Source organism: Phaseolus vulgaris, chromosome 8 (assembly GCF_000499845.2).
Source record: "Phaseolus vulgaris cultivar G19833 chromosome 8, P. vulgaris v2.0, whole genome shotgun sequence".
NCBI classification, from domain to species: Eukaryota; Viridiplantae; Streptophyta; class Magnoliopsida; order Fabales; family Fabaceae; genus Phaseolus; species Phaseolus vulgaris.
The window spans coordinates 7914990-7932972 of NC_023752.2; positions in this window are offsets into that span (position 1 = coordinate 7914990).

Genomic DNA, 17983 nt, shown 5'->3' on the forward strand with positions numbered 1-17983 from the left:
TGGAGATGGAAAATATCTTTGCTTCCTATCCCTATATAAAGAGGGGTTCCATCCTCTCCAAATGCACATCTCTCATTCACTCTCTTCATCTTCTTCACCCACCGTGAAGCTTCTTTTCTTCTCTCTTTTTCCACTTTCTCTCTCCTCACTTACTTTATTTTATTTTAAGTTTTATATTGGATTCCATTGGGTATTACTGTTTTAAAGAGTAAATTGCTAGTTCTGATCCTCGGAAATATCCGGGAAGTTCCTGTTGTATCCTAGGGGACTTACGCAATACACCGCGGATAAGTCCTTACGGACAGTGATTACTCACGCCACCATTTTTTTGTTCGTTTTAAAGCCTAATTTTTCTACAATCGTAAGGACTTATGGCTGAAAATCCGAACAACAACGACAACACTGCTCCGGAAACATCAAATGTTGTTTCCGCAACGCAAACCATTTTTGCGAAACCTTTTTCGGAGGTCTCCAAAATTGAAGTCTTCACCGGTCAGAACTTCCGACGTTGGCAAGAACGCGTGTCCACCCTATTGGACATGTACGAAGTTGCTCATGCACTTACAACTGCCAAACCCGACTCAACCACGACTTCGAAACAAGTTGACGACTGGATCCATGCGAATAAGGTATGTCGTCACACTTTACTCAGTGTGTTATCTAACGATCTGTTCGATGTTTATGCTTCTTATAAGAATGCGAAAGATATTTGGGATTCTCTTATCCTCAAATATACTGCCGAAGACATCGTCAGACAAAGGTTCGTAATTGCAAAATACTACCGTTGGGAGATGATCGAAGGCAAAGACATCAAAATCCAAATAAACGAATATCACAAACTAATTGAAGATATCAAAACTGGAAGCATAAAATTGCCAGATGAATTCGTGTCCGAACTCTTGATCGAAAAGCTTCCGCAGTCTTGGACGGATTACAAACAACAACTGAAGCACAGACAGAAACAGATGTCTCTATCAGATTTGATCACCCACATCATCATCGAAGACACAAACAGGAAAGAGTGCGCTGCTGCAAAGGCCAAAGCTTTGTCTGCCAAAGCAAACGTGATAGAAGACAAACTAGCTCCAAAAAGGTACGAGAAAAAATTTGATCACAAAAAGTAACCTAATAACAAATTCTCTCGTCCCAATGAAACTAACCCCACTTTCAAGAAAAAAGGTAATTGCTTTGTCTGTGGAAAGTCAGACCATCATGCACCTCAGTGCAGACATAGGGTTAAAAACGACTATCCTCCTAAGGCAAATCTAGCCGAAGGGGAAGATACTATTGTGGCAGTCGTTTCACAAGTAAACCTTGTGACAAATGTGAGCAAATGGGTGGTAAACTCTGGGGCTACCAAACACACCTGTGCAAACAGAAATGTGTTCACCTCCTACACAAGTGTGGGGGATGGAGAAGAACAAGTATATCTCGGTGACTCCAGAACAACTCCTGTCCTAGGAAAAGGAAAAAATTCTTCTGAAGCTCACATCTGGTAAAACTCTAGCTTTGAATGATGTGCTACATGTGCCATCAATTAGAGTTAATTTGGTCTTTGTGGCATTACTAAGCAAATTTGGGGTTAAAATGTCATTTGAATCTGACAAGATTGTTATGACAAAAAACAATGTTTTTGTGGGAAAGGGATATTGTGATCAAGGCCTTTTTGTATTAAACATTTCTGAAATTATGAATGAATCTAAATCTTCTGCTTATATTATTGACTTGTATGATATATGACATGCTAGATTAGGACATGTGAATTCTTCGTATGTTATAAAATTGCAACGACTAGAATTAATCAACATGCATGACAAACAAAGTAGTAAATGTGATGTATGCGTAGAATCTAAAATAACGAAGAAAACATGTCACTCTGTAGAACGTCAAACTGAAATTCTTGGTTTAATTCATACCGACCTTGCTGATTTAAAACAAACAATGTCTAGAGGTGGTAAAAATTATTTTGTAACCTTTATAGATGATTTTTCTAGATACACCAAAGTGTATTTAATTAAACATAAGGATGAAGCTTTTGACATGTTTTTAACTTATAAAGCGGAAGTAGAAAATCAACTTAATAAGAAAATTAAGAGAATTAGATCAGATAGAGGTGGTGAATATGTTTTATTTAATGACTATTGTGTAAAAGAAGGTATTATTCATGAAGTAACCCCACCATATTCACCTAAGTCTAATGGAGTAGCTGAAAGGAAAAATAGGACTCTTAAAGAAATGATGAATGTCATGCTTATTAGTTCTAATGCTCCTGATAATTTATGGGGTGCATCTCTGCTTACTACGTGTTTTTTACAAAATAGGATACCACATAGGAAAACTGGTAAAACACCCTATGAGTTGTGGAAAGGTTATCAACCTAATTTGAAATACCTAAGAGTGTGGGGGAGTTTAGCTAAAGTGATGTTACCTGATCCTAAGAAAAGGAAAATAGGCTCTAAAACATCTGATTGTATGTTCTTAGGATATGCATAACATAGTGCTGCCTATAGGTTTCTAGTTCTTAATAGTGATATAATTGAACGCAACACTATAGTAGAGACAAAAAACGCTGAGTTCTTTGAACACATCTTTCCTCTAAAGAGTAGTGGTACATATGAACAACCTATAGATAGTGCTAGTGATACCTTGAGTGAGGATGCTAGGAGAAGTAAAAGACAGAGAAAGGAAACATCTTTTGGAGATGACTTTTATACTTATCTAGTTGAGAATGATCCAATAAGTTTTGTAGAAGCTACTAGTGCTCCTGATGCTAAACATTGGGATAAGGCCATTAAAACTGAGCTTGAATCAATTAAGAAAAATAATACGTGGACCTTAGTAGATCTGCCTAAAGGAGCAAAACCCATTGGTTGTAAGTGGATCTTTAAGAAGAAGTACCATCCCGGTGGATCCATAGAGAAATATAAGGCAAGATTAGTAGCTAAAGGGTTTACTCAAAAACATAACATAGATTACTTTGATACTTTTGCACCTGTTACTAGGATTTCCTCTATCCGTGTGTTGCTAGCCTTAGCATCTATCCATAAGTTAGTAATTCACCAAATGGATGTTAAAACAGCTTTTATGAATGGTGAATTAGAAAAGGAAATTTATATGACTCAACCTGAAGGTTGTGTAGTCTCAAGGTCAAAAGGAAAAGGTATGCAAACTTTTAAAATCTTTGTATGGTTTGAAACAAGCACCAAAACAATGGCATGAAAAACTTGATAATGTTTTACTTTGTGAAGGTTTTTCTACCAATGATGCTGATAAATGTGTGTATTCTAGATCTGAAAATGGTGAATTTGTCATTATATGTTTGTATGTGGATGACATGCTAACATTTGGTACATGCAATGATATAGTTTTTAAAACAAAATTGTTTCTTGGATCTAAGTTTGAGATGAAAGACATGGGTGAAGCAAGTGTGATTCTAGGAGTTAAAATCATAAGGAAAGGAAATAGTATATTACTATCCCAAGAAAAATACACTAAGAAACTTCTAAAGAAGTTTGGTTACTATGACTTTAAGTCAGTGAGTACCCCTTATGATGCTAACTCTAAATTAAAGAAGAACAGAGGAGAATCTATTTCTCAAACTCAGTATGCCCAGATAATTGGGAGCTTATTGCATTTAATGAGCTTTTCTAGACCAGATATTGCTTATGCAGTAGGTAGATTGAGTAGATACACTCAATGTCCTAGTCAGGATCAGTGGGAAGCACTTGCGAGACTCATGAAATACTTGAGAGGTACAATGGATTATGCCATTGAATATAGTGGATTTCTCGCTGTGCTAGAAGGGTACAGTGATGCTAACTGGATCTCTGATTCAGATGAGACAAAATCCACTAGTGGTTATGTATTTACACTTGGGGGTGGTGCAGTTACATGGAGATCAGTCAGGCAAACTATTATTACAAGATCAACAATGGAATCTGAGTTTGTTGCTCTAGAAATGGCTGGTAGTGAAGCTGAGTGGTTGAAAAACTTCTTAGCAAACATTCCTTTAGGAATGAAACCAACCCCATCTGTATCAATGGATTGTGATTGCCAATCGGCAATAGCTATAGCTAAAAATAAAATCTATAATGGAAAGAATAGACATATACAATTGAGACACAATTTGGTGAAACAGCTGTTAAAGAGTGGAACGATTTCTATTGACTATGTCAAGTCAAAACGGAATCTAGCAGATCCTCTGACAAAACCCCTAGGGAGAAAAATGATTTTAGAAAAACATCGAGGGGAATGGGACTTAAGCCACTTGCAAACAAACAAGTGATGGAAACCCAACCTTTGTGATTGGAGATCCCATGAATAAGGTTCATATGGGTAAAAACAAGTCACTTGTTAGTTTTGCTAGCACTCATATTGATTTTAAATCAATTTTGTCCATTCCTATGGTGTGTGTGAAAGTGCTAGTTACTGCATTATCGAGAGGATAAACTTTATGGTTAAAATTTAGAGGTAAAAGAGTTTTAACGATTTACAAAGTTTTAATGATTTTCATATCCCTTATGGGTGGTGTGTGATTTGCAGCATACACTTGATGAAATCACCTATATGAGTGTCAAGTGGGGCCGCTTGCATGAGATCTTGGCAAGATCTCTATAACACTCATGAATATCGGGCACGCGCATGGCCAAGTAGCGCAACACAGCGATAACAACAAGTAATGTGGGGGTGTATTGTGATTGGTAAACCTCTAACACATACTAAGTGTCTTGGTTCATATAGCTTGCTATACCAGATCTGATGCATTACATCTTAGATGAACCCAATTTTTTTTTTCTTTTTCTCTTTATCTTTATCCTTTGCAATATGTGGGGGGTTGTTGTAAAACGAAGTAGATATTGCAAAATATCTTAAAAGCAATTGTGAACCCACGTGCCTAGAGTTGCGGAAGATTTTAGAGGAAGTTGATTGAAGATGTCAAATGTTGTTATGAGGGCAACAAGAAAATAAATTAGGTGCAACAACAAATTGAAATAAGCTATGGAGATGGAAAATATCTTTGCTTCCTATCCCTATATAAAGAGGGGTTCCATCCTCTCCAAATGCACATCTCTCTCATTCACTCTCTTCATCTTCTTCACCCACCGTGAAGCTTCTTTTCTTCTCTCTTTTTCCACTTTCTCTCTCCTCACTTACTTTATTTTATTTTAAGTTTTATATTGGGTTCCATTGGGTATTACTGTTTTAAAGAGTAAATTGCTAGTTCTAATCCTCGGAAATATTTGGGAAGTTCCTGTTGTATCATGGGGGACTTACGCAATACACCGCGAATAAGTCCTTACGGACAATGATTACTCACGCCTCGGGAAAACATTTTTTGTTCGTTTTAAAGCCTAATTTTTCTACAGTTACATCCCTATCAAAAATGACAGAAGTGGTTGAATTTATTTCATCAATTACACGAACCTTGATCTTATACCTAAAATACAAATGTTTATAACATAAGAACACCATGTTAAAACCAAAACATTACTACAAATAAAATTGATATAAAATAAATAAGGAGTACTTATGCATAACTTTCATGACATGTTTGTTGCATTTTTCACAACAAAAAAAACATTTTGGTGTATGAGTATAGTGCTTTATTATATATGCAAGCAGTATACCACCAATCATCATCAACAACAACATGTTTAATGGTACTTAAAATTGCGAAAGTGGTACCTGTAAGAATATTTGAAAACTAGCAAAGTCATGGGCACCTAAATGTTTAACACATAACAGTCCTATACATTATTACCTCTTTTAAAGTTTTTTAATCCTTGTATGGTATTTCTAAATGTGAATTGAAGGAACTCATCTTCAATACATTATTTAAAAGTTTCAATTAAGTGACTTAATTTTTGGGACAACGAGTCATTACTTTCAAACATCATATACAATATAAATAAAAATTACACTACATTACATATATTAAGGAACAATTTTACTTTTAACAAACAAGATTTCAAATATAAAGTTATCATTTTTAAGAGTTGTTGCCTCTTCAAAATGGACAATGTATTGTACCTTTGTACAGTGAATACAATTTTGAACATAATGAGAGTGTAAAACACAAAATAATGAACTTTATAATTAACCAATAATAACATAAAATAGTATATATATATATATATATATATATATGTTTAAATTTGTTAACATTGACAAACAGTATACTTATAACTGCATTTTGAACTTCTCCATATAAAAGAAATGCATTCAGTTCATTCACATAGTTCCCATAAAGAGTGCATTCAATTCAAAAATTATTGGAGGGAAATAACATTGATTATTCACATTCAAAAATAAAATAATATTCTAAAATGTTTAAATTAAACAAAATAAATTATCCATCAACCTCTATGTAAATGACATTCAACTGTCTTTTTGTAACTATCTTTTGGTTCCAACATCAGTCAGTATTACTCATGATATTTGCATAGAACAACAAATTCCTTAAATTTTAAAAATGTAATTAACTTTATATGAAAGTTAAATTTTTAGGATTTAAGGTTTAGAACTAAATAGAGTGTGTCAAAATCAAGAGAAAAATAAAGAATTATATACTCTCACTTTATTTTTGATACCAAAATACTATAAAGTAAAACTACCTTTACTCTAAATTCAAAGTTAAAGTTAATTTTATAAGAGTGGTGTGTTGTTTTGTAACACCCATCATTTAAGACAACACTGAATTTTTTATAAAATAAATTAATAATTTTATTTTGAAATTTATAAATTAGAATTATTCTGATTGAGAACATAAAATTATAAACATTTTAAGTAAAAAAATTAAAACGAATTTCACAATCAAAATTTTAATAAAATAATATATTATCTCTTTATATTGTACAATCATCTTCGTTAAGAATTGAAACTTGATATACTAAAAATATATTATATCATAAATAATAAACTGAATGAATTAAAATATCAAAATAACGTCAAAGGGCATGATATTTTTTTTTAAAAGTGCAACATTAAAACACATTAGTGAATTAAAACTAATAAAAAACAATACTGATATAAACCAATCAGAATAAATTATATAATAAAATTAAATATAATTATAAATCTAAAGTGATTTAATTCACTTAATTTAAATATTTCTTATTACTTAAAAAATATATTAATTAATATTTAATTTTATTAGTTAAATAATGTAATTATAAAAATAAGCAACGTGGAGTACGAGGGAAGAGTGGGTACAGAGAAGCAATTATGATAAGACAAGTTTGGTTTTGAAAAGGACAAAAAAAGTGCATGCAAATCACAGATGCAAAATCACAGATGCAAATCACAGATCTCTCATTCATCACTTCCCACGCATTGCTCCACTCATTATCACATCACAATCACTCCAACCTTCTCTCTCTCTCTCTCTCTATATATATATATATTATGTTTACACCACCATTTTAAATAAAGTGTAGAGTAATTTATGTTTTATTCAAATATTAATTTAAAATTCATATTTTATTAATTTATGTTATATAAAATATTATTGTTTAAAGTTATTTATTAGAGAAAAGGTTGTCTTTTGTCAGTAGATTAATGTTAAAATAACTTTTAGATATTTCATTAATGAAGTTGAAAAATAATTAAAGAAAATTCCCACGAAATTTAAATTGAATAAGTTATTAATTAACTGAACAACCAAAACTTAAGTTTTTATTAATTTAAACTTAATTGTTAACTGAATTTAATTAAATAAATAGTTAGATGTATTATAACTCAATTTCATATCACCATTGTACTATAACTCTTTTAGGAAAATGATGACTTTTAGTTATAGTATTTGAGATTAGTAATAGTGAGTCAATTTCTGTATATGACTTTTATATTATTATTAGTTTCTCTCATCTTAGGAAAATACATTTATAAAATCTTATAATATGAAGTTGAGTGAGGGACACAAAATATTCCAATCTTTGAAAAGTGTATTAACTTGGGAAGAAATTATTCTATGGTAAAAAATATAACATTCATCCATTTGATCTTGTTGTTAAAAAAATGTGTTTGATTTAAAACTTTTTACAGTAGTTTAGGACAAAGAACTTCATCAATTGTTACATGTTTTACCTTTCTTATTCTTGTCACTTTTGTGTCTTTTACTTTTTAAGAGGAAGACATTGTAAAATATTAAACATATATTGATAAAATATTTCATTTATGCAATATGAATATATAAAAATAGGCTCCATAAAATTATCAAACAATAATAATAAGACAAAACAATGGATCCACCAAGTAGGAAAAAAAGAAAAATTAGGATGTACCAAAACTTTTAACATGAAAAACCTCAATATGAAGGAAAAATCAATGGGACATACTCCAATAAAAACTTCTACTAATAATAATTAATAGGTCTTTCACAGACTCCAATGATCAATATAAAATTTTCTTTTCACCAGCAAGGAGGTGGATAACAACATAAAAAAAACTCTAATGAGTATATAGTTAAACAATAAAAAGAACTAATACATGAGATAATTGACAAAACCATATTCTCGAAACTAGCTTTTTTTTCACATATTTGTATAGGACACAATGGTTACTATCATCTTTTTTTCTATCTTCGTGTGGTTTCTTTTATTTGCTCACCGTAGACACACAATTTTTGTCTTTCTATCTTTCCTTTAAAACATGATGTAAAAATATGCATTTTTAAGTCGCATAATGGGTTGGTAATCCATAAAGAAAAACACTTCTATTTTTTCAATTAAGCCAACATGAACCGACTAAATTGATGATCTATATCCCATATAATACCCAATCAAATCTAGAAAATTATAAAAATCGGTCATTGTTCTTAGTGGTTTTCATTGAGAAACTATCTCTACTTGGATTCATTCCATTGGTATTCCTTCTTTGGAAATCACTTGTCTTAAGATTTTTACTTCCTCTAACCAAAATTCACACCTAAACCCCATAACATACAACTCTTTGCTTTCAAAATTTGAAGAATAGCTTGAAGATGTTCCTCATGTTCTTCCTAAGTCCTGGAGTAAATAAGAATGTCATTTATGAAAACAATTACCAAATGATCTAAAAATGGACGAAATATCTTATTCATATAATCTATGAATGTTGTAGGAGTTTGGTCACACCAAAAGGCATTATTCCATATTCATAATGATCATACCTTGCTATGAATGCATTTTTCTATATGTCTTTTGTTTTCACTATAATTTAATGATATATCAACCTTAAACTTATCCTATAAAGTACAAAAGCTTCTCTTAATTAGTCTATTAAATCATTATCCTAGGAATAGGGTATTTATTTACTTGTGGGGTTAAAACAATCTAGAAAGTAGACTAACAATTGAAGGTGTTCATCACAATCATTAGAAATAAATGACTGAATCATGCATAAATCATACAATACATTTAAGGTTTTACCTTTAATGAAACATCTACCTTTGATTAGATCATTGTTTTCCATGTTCAGTGAACACATGACCAAATTTTCCACACTTTAAATAAACAAGTCCTTTTAAATGACAACCTTTACCATAATGATCTTGTTCACACTTGAGACACCTAATAGTATTATTCACAAGTCTGGTGGATTTCTTAAGGAAAATGGGTAGATTGAGGTTTTCATTGGGAGCGATTATAGGATTTTTCTTCCTTATATAATGTCATTGTATTTGACCAAGGTCTATTTTGATTATTTTTAAAATCTTTGAAAAGTCTACAGTTGTGAATAAAAGTATAAAATTTATAATTTTTTAATATTCCTATTGTATTTTTCAATTCAAGCCTAAGTCCATCTTCAATTTCTATACACTTCATTCTTTCATTTAGGTGATAAAAGAAAGTAGAGTATTTTCCTAACTCTTTAAACATAAAAGCATATTCTCTTATTGTCACACTTCCTTGTTTTAATTGAATAAATTATATTTCTTTTTCTCTTCTCACATCATTAGAAAAATATTTTAGAACAAATAATTTAGAAAAATATTTTCATGTAATAATTATTCTCCCTCCTTCTAATAATCTTTTGACACTATCCTACCAATATTCAACATTTTCTATCAACATAAACACAACATAATTTATCATTTTGTTATCACAAAAATTAATGACACGATATATTTCTATGTTTACTTAATTAATGTGTAGCATGTTCTCAACTATAACCTCTAGAGAATTGTAAATGTTTGTTGCTCCTAAATTTAATTAAGCCTTGCAATTCAACATGTCCTTTAGGTCTTTGGTTTCTTAATATCATTATCGACAAAATTTTGCCACAAATATTAATAAGAGTAGATTAGAAAATTTTTGTGGTTATGCATCAGTAAATTGGGCACCAACCTATGAGACCCGTGTTATAGAAGTAGAGTTCTTTGTGTGTGTTTATTTGTCGGTTAGATCAATTGGTAAATTAAGTGTTAAACACGGGAACCCATGTTTTAGATTTAGGGTGTGGTTATCCATCACTTAAATATGTCGGTAAGCCTATAAGAACCCACATTAACTTATTGACAAATTATTCTTTTATAATTACCAACGAATCTATTCGTCAACAAGTGAATTTAGAATATATTTCAACATCAATTTATCGACGAATGACTTCGTCAGTAAATACTAAAGGATTTTTCTATCGATAAGTTGGTGTTTATGCGATATCCTGAATTAACTTACCCACGGATTCATTCATGAATAAATATAAAGATTTTTTTTTTGTTAAGTTGATGTTCGTGAGATATCCTAGATTGATTAACCCACATATTTATTCATCAGTAATTATCAAAGGAATTCTCTGTTGATAATTATCGATGACTTGACAAAATTCGTCTTTAATACCAATAACTTAAAAAAAAATATTGAGAATTTTTACTGACAAATTTCAACCATTGTTTTTTTTAAAGATATGCAATTATCAACGAATTTTTCACCTTCCATATAGAATTTGTCAGTAACTTATATTGCATTATTTTCTAAAATTTGTCAGTAAGTGATATTGCATTATTTTCTAAGGTGTTGTTAATGAAAAATAATGACTAGTCATCACGTGTACATTAATTATAATTATAGATAGCTGAAAACTAATTATAAAGAATAAGTATTCATTACCTAGCATGATGATCTATTACCACTTATATGGAGTTGTTGGTATGTTTCGAAGATTAATTTATGAGCTGGTTGAAAAAATTAGTTATAAAAAATAAGTATTCATTAATTAGGATTGATGATGTGTTACCAATTACATAGAGTTGTAGTGTGTTTCAAAGATTAATTTGTGAGCAAAATATCATTAGATGTGAGTGGAAATTAAAGATATGTAAAAGACAACTTTTTGGACACAAGATGGTTATTATCAATGTGTAATAATGTTTTTTTGGAAGTAATTAAGGTTATAATAATATTCATGGACTACATAAACATAATTTTGAAACCATGTTTAAATTAATTTAGGATAGTGTTTATTAAGGACATTTTTTATTTATCTCATTCTTATGAGAAATACGAGTTAAATGGTGAAATAAAAATATTTAGGTTATATTATCCACCAACCACCCAATTCTTGCTTTCTCAACACGCATTTCTTCTTTGTTATCTTTCAAAAAAAGTTGTTGTGACTCAATTTTCCTCCTTATTTCATCTTCAAATTCTTCTACTTTCTTAAGGGACATTGAGATCACTAGATATTATTGGAAATTTAACGTTAAATAATAAAAATAATATTTTATCTTACAGTTTTATAAAATAGTCTTAGAATTTCAATTTCAGAATTTATATAAAAAAATTCTAATTTTTAAAGCTCTTTTTATATCAGTAACAATTTGTTTTTATTTCTTTCTCCGTGTTGTTGTTATCTTCAGTCTTATTTTTTTCCGGTCCCTTTCCGACATGCAACTAGACATTCATTTTGTGTACATTCATGCTCTGACTGCTTATAGTCACGAATTTCAAATGAAAACGAAATGCTTTACACACAATAAATTATGGCCACAAATTTTTCTTTTTTCAATTTTATTGCCGTTTTTCTTCTTTTTTTAATAAGGACTTGAACTCCCGTAACATCAATATCAAATTATCAATATTTTAATAAAAAATAAAAAAAAAATCATGATACTCTTATAAATACAAAAGTGAAAGATAATAATATAGTATTTAAACTATAAATATTGTATTTAAATTATTTTTTGTATTATAATTTTTAACTAACTTAAGCATTAAAGTATTATTGTAAATTTTCCTATTATAAAATTGTAAAGACGTTCGTAATCGGCGGAATACTTGTCTTAATTACGGTGAAAAAACCAGATTTAGGGTTAATCATATTTTTCATGAAAGAAATGCATGTGCAGATAAGTTGACTAATTTAAGATTTATTTATAAAGAACTATTTCATTGGTATAATAAGTTTGCATCTAATCTGTTATTAGAATTCTTTCTGAATAAGTATAGTTTACCTATTTATCGTTTTTGTTAGAAAACTATTTCATTAGTATAATAGGCTTTCATCTAGTCTGTTCTTAGAATTCTTTATGAACATGTATAGTCTATTATGTATAGTTTTTGTTAGCATATAAGTTTTGGTTTAGTTTTCTCATTTTTTTTATTTTTTTAATAATATATTTTTTTTAATTGATGACAGATGATTGTTGTTAGTTGAGATGTCAGTCTAACTGAGATGTAAAGTTGTATAATAATATTTAACATGAAAATTTTGATAAAAATAAAATAAAAATTGAAAGAACATTATACTACTGGGATAGCTGACACTACAATAGTAAAGGAAATTTCGTCCGTGGATAACAATAAATACAAAAGTGAAGGAATGGTTACTCTCTGTCTTAATCTAAAATCTAAAATAAATGCAGAGATAAAACTATGTATGACTTGGAATAATTTAAAATTTATGGTGGCAAAAATTGAGATTATATTATATGGTGCTGGTAGCAAGTTTGTTTGGGTATTTTACTAACCATTCGTAGGCAAGCATGGAGACGTGGGACTCACTTAAGTACATATATGCATGGAGAAGAATTAAAAAAATGGTCTTTATAAGAAATTAAAATTAACTTGTAATTAAGCTATTTTGCAATAACCTTTCATACAATTTGTTAATGCTTTGTTTTTAATTTGTACATAAATCAATTTTAATTTATATTTTTTCTCTTATAAAAATTTGATAAAGTTTGTTCAAAGATTATTCATCTTAATGATATATTTTAAAAGAATTGAGTTTGGAACAATAACATTGGATACAAATAAAGTTAATGACACTCTTACTCCTTCGTTAGGTTTGTTCTTATCTATACCTATATATAAAGGGGATTCCCCTCTTAACTATTCTTATTTTTTTTTCCTATTTTATCCTTATATCAATATTTAATTTTATTATTGTATTATGGTCATTGTGTCATTTCTTATTCTCCTCTTAACTGCTCTTAATTTTTTTTTTCATTTTATCTTTACTTAATAATTTATTGTACTAATTTATTTTGGTTATTTGGACATTTTATAATTTCAAAAATTAATAAAATAATTTTAAAATTTTAAAATTTATTTTATTTGTTATTATTTAACTGGAGAGTGGAGAGATTGATTAGTTACTTTTCTGTTTTAAAGATCTTCTTCTCTATTAAATAAAAAAAATTAAAGATATTTGTAATATTTTGTGGACCAACTTAGCAGGAGGGTGGAGATTTGGTACGTGACTTTTCTGATTTAAACTGATACTCTTTTTTTATTAAAATTGTAGAATTTTAAAATTGATTTAAGAAACAGATTTTATGATTCTCCACTACACATAACTCACGTATCCTACTTCCCACTTTCTCTCTCCTAGGTACCTACTTCCCACTTTCTCTCTCCTAGGTACCTACTTCCCACTTTCTCTCTCCACTACACATAACACATTCTTTTTTTTTACCATACTTCTCACTTTCTTTTTCTCTTTCCTTTTCACTTTCATGTAAAATCATACTTTCATTTCTTTGATTAATCTTTCTGAAACCCTAATTTGACATTTGTTTCATGAAATTGTAATTGAAGTTTGTGACTAGAGGGAACAAAAAGACTTAAAAGTTGCGCGTTTCATCACAACAATAGGTAATTCTCTTTATATACATTTCAATTTGTAAAACACTAATTTGTCTTCTAAAATTGTGATTGAAACATGTGACTAGAGGATAAGAAGGACTCAACAAGAGGAGACAGAGGTACATGATGAAAGTCATCATAAGACCCTTTTTGGTAACAATTTTATGAATTTAAATGAAATCATACAGATCATTAACTAAACTATATTCTCATTTCCTCATATTTTATGGAAAAGTTACTTCCAATTTGATTTTTAAGTTTTTTGTCATCACCATTTCTTTATCTTTGTTCTTCCTCTATATTTTCTTCTTTTAGGTTTTGATTTTTGAAATCATCTTAACTTTTCATAAAGTTATGATTTTAGAGACCACCTTCAAAATAGGTTCTCTCACCGGAGAGCATTATGTAGAGAAAACATTATGTAGAGAAGGTATATCATCGTGTTCTTAAATCTATGTTTTACATGTTATACTAATATTTTATTTGTTAATTGTAGAGAGTTAATATTCATAGCAAAATAGAAGAATCAGAGAAGGATTGTCGCACTCACTCCCCCAATCGTATTCTAACACGAAGGAACATTAGATTTGGGTGCGAAAGATGGGAACAATTTAAACGAGTCTCTATACAGGTCCAAGGGTCCAAGGTGAAGAAAAGAGAAACATATTTCATTGCATTTTCTTCTTTTGTATATAATATTTTTCAAACAATTGAGGATGAATTTTTGGTTTATTGTTTAATGGTGTCATATGTATTGTAATGATTGTCATATATTATTGGTTGTTTATATACCTAATGAAAAATATTGGTTTAATTCCTATAATTGATAAAATATTAAAAATTATTAAAAAAAATATGAAACTCAACTTCTATTTAATTATTTTTTCGGTTGAGTTTGTAGTTTTAAATAAATTTTAACTATTACCAAATATATATATTTTTACCCATAATTAATAAAATATTAAAAATTATAAAAAAATATGAAACTCAAATTTTATTTAATTATTTTCTGAGAGACGGTTTTGAATTCAAATAGGAATTTTAAATTTTAAATTTTGAAAATTGATTCATTCTCTTTAGCATATTGAACTTTTAATTACCGCTCTCCACTATTTTATTAACCCACTCTTTAACTGTATACTCTTTAACTTCTCATTTTAATGTTATTAAGAGAAATTATTTTTGAAGAATAAAAAATACTAAAGAAAGAGAAATAAAAAATGCAGATGCACACTACTCTTTAACTTCTCATTTTAATGTTATTAAGAGAAATTGTTTTTGAAAAATAAAAAAATACTAAAGAAATAAAAATAAAAAATGCGGATACACAGACACGTTCCCGTAGTATATATAAAAGTTATACATAATAGAGAAAGTTGGGGTTTGCTTTGATTTTCAATAAGATTTGATATGAAACTTTCATATTACTTAAAACTAAAATTTAAAAGTAATTTATATAAAAAATTATAATTTATTAAAGCGACTTTTTGTGATAAAATTACGATAGTATTCATCAAACTTTAAAATGAACTATACCTAATATAAGCACATAAAATATTAAAACATTGCAAAAAAACCAAATATAGAAAGGACTAAAAACAATTGCTGTCTGAAAACATAAGTGTAGGAGAGAAGAGAAGAAAAAAAAACCCATCATATTCATTTGTCCCCAAAGCTCCCTCATAGTTACTTGTGATCTATTGGCAAATCTTCACGTAAGTATTAAAATAGATATACAAATTTTTTAAAGAAATAAATATATAAAATATACTAAAATTAAATATTATATATATGTAAAAAAAATTGAGGTATTAACACTCTTTCACACCCAATACTATTAGAAAGTCATTAAATAGAAATCAATTGTAGAGACAAAAAATAATTAGTTGTTATATTGACTAAATTAGATATTATTTTTTAGACTAAAAAAATTATTTGTATCTAAATTAGTTTCTATTATTGATAATAGTTTTTAAATTGGTATCTAATTATTTACCAATTATTTAGATTCTAAAGTTGGTATAACTCTATAGTGAATAGATAGATTTTTTTACCACCTTGTGCTTGAAAGCTTTCATATACTTTAAGGGTTGTTTTCTCATGTTATTAAATAAATAAAAAGTTGTTGGAGATGTTGTATCGACTGATTATGAGATCAATTTATAGTATATAAGTGAGTGTAAACCTTATTTTACTAAGTATGTTTTGTGAGAATAAGTTATGGTTAAATTCACTTCTTAATATGATATTCGAGTCTATCCTAACGAGGTTTATTAGGCCTATTGTGTCACTCGCTATCAGATCGTTATTGAACCCCCATAAATATCTAGTTTCACGCACAAGATGTACATTCCTCAGTGTGGGGGTGTGTTGGAGATCATACATCGACTAAAAATTAAGTCATTTTATAATATATATATATATATATATATATATATATAAGTTGGTGCAAACCTCATCTTAGTGAACCAATTTTGTAAGGATGAGTTAGACTTTAAACTCACTTCTTTACGTAATTTATGAGTAACTAAGCTATGTTTGAATTATTTATCATAATTGAAATCATGGTATATAATATAATTCACTTTTAGGTGAACTTATTGAAAGGTTATGTGTATAAATATTGATTCACTTGAGTTGAAATATACATGTCTATTCTAGTTTCGGTATTTGCACATATCATTCAAGCAATGTGTATCTCATTCAAGCGACATAGGGTCAAGAGTAAGGATCTATTACTAGAGTTTCTTGCTAAAGAGATCAAGTATTATTCAAACGACTAAGTATTACTTCACTGACCATTTAAACAAAGTGACTGACTATCGAGAGCAAGTGAAATTTTAATAGAGAATCTCCAAATTGAAGAGACCTTATTCGCACGATATTCCATCATAACATGTTTTAATCACTCAACTTTGTTCTTAAATGCTTCAAATGTTATATAATCATAATATAAGGTTTTACTAATACTCCAAATATTTTACCATGAAATATGGATATGTTTTAATAAATTTAATAAAATGGGATGGGATCAATGTTATGATTGGTATGAGAATGTATTATTAAGAATATAATATTAATTGGTATGAATATAATGTGAGTATTAAGTTAGGAAATATGATGATCTGATATTTAGGCTTTACTAGGAGTCTAAATCACCATGTCCATTAACACACTTTGTGCTTTTCACATGACTACTAGTTTTGACAGACCTTTTCAATTTCTTCATTATCAAGTATGCAACATATGTTATGCTTGAATAACTTTCCACAAGTTGGTCGAGAAGGACGAGAAGATGAAGTTGTGGATGAAGATACTACTTTCCATAGTGATGATTATGAGACAACCGATGACATGAATCAATATAAGGTCAAATGTTTTATGCTATTATATGATAACGACTTTCAATAAATTTAAATTTCAACACTATTGTAAAAAAATTAAGTTCATATGAGAATAAACCTATTTATCTAGCATGAATGACATTGTGTGCAATTTTGTTGTAATATGTGGGCATGACTTTCTTATGTTGAATAATGAATTTGAATTAATTTTTTAGAAATGAAACATAGTCACCAACCTCAATAAAAATTTCAAATAACAATTATTTAAATGCATTACATGTTTTGAAAAAGAGTTTTATCATTGTAGTGTTTTCTCCTAAATGATTTCGGTAGAGGTAAGTGAAGGGTTTAGTCACACGAAAAAAAAAAGAGAATGCTTCCCACCATTTGATTTCAAAGGTTTTTTTAGATCTTATATTGACTAAAGACATCAAATCGAAATGTATAAGTGAGGTGCAAACCTTATTTTATAAACTAGTCTTTGAAGTTGAGTTAAACATAGATTTACACTATCAAACCGTCATTTAGAGTTTGTCGTAGTCAAATTTATTAGAGTTGTTGTGTCATCCACTA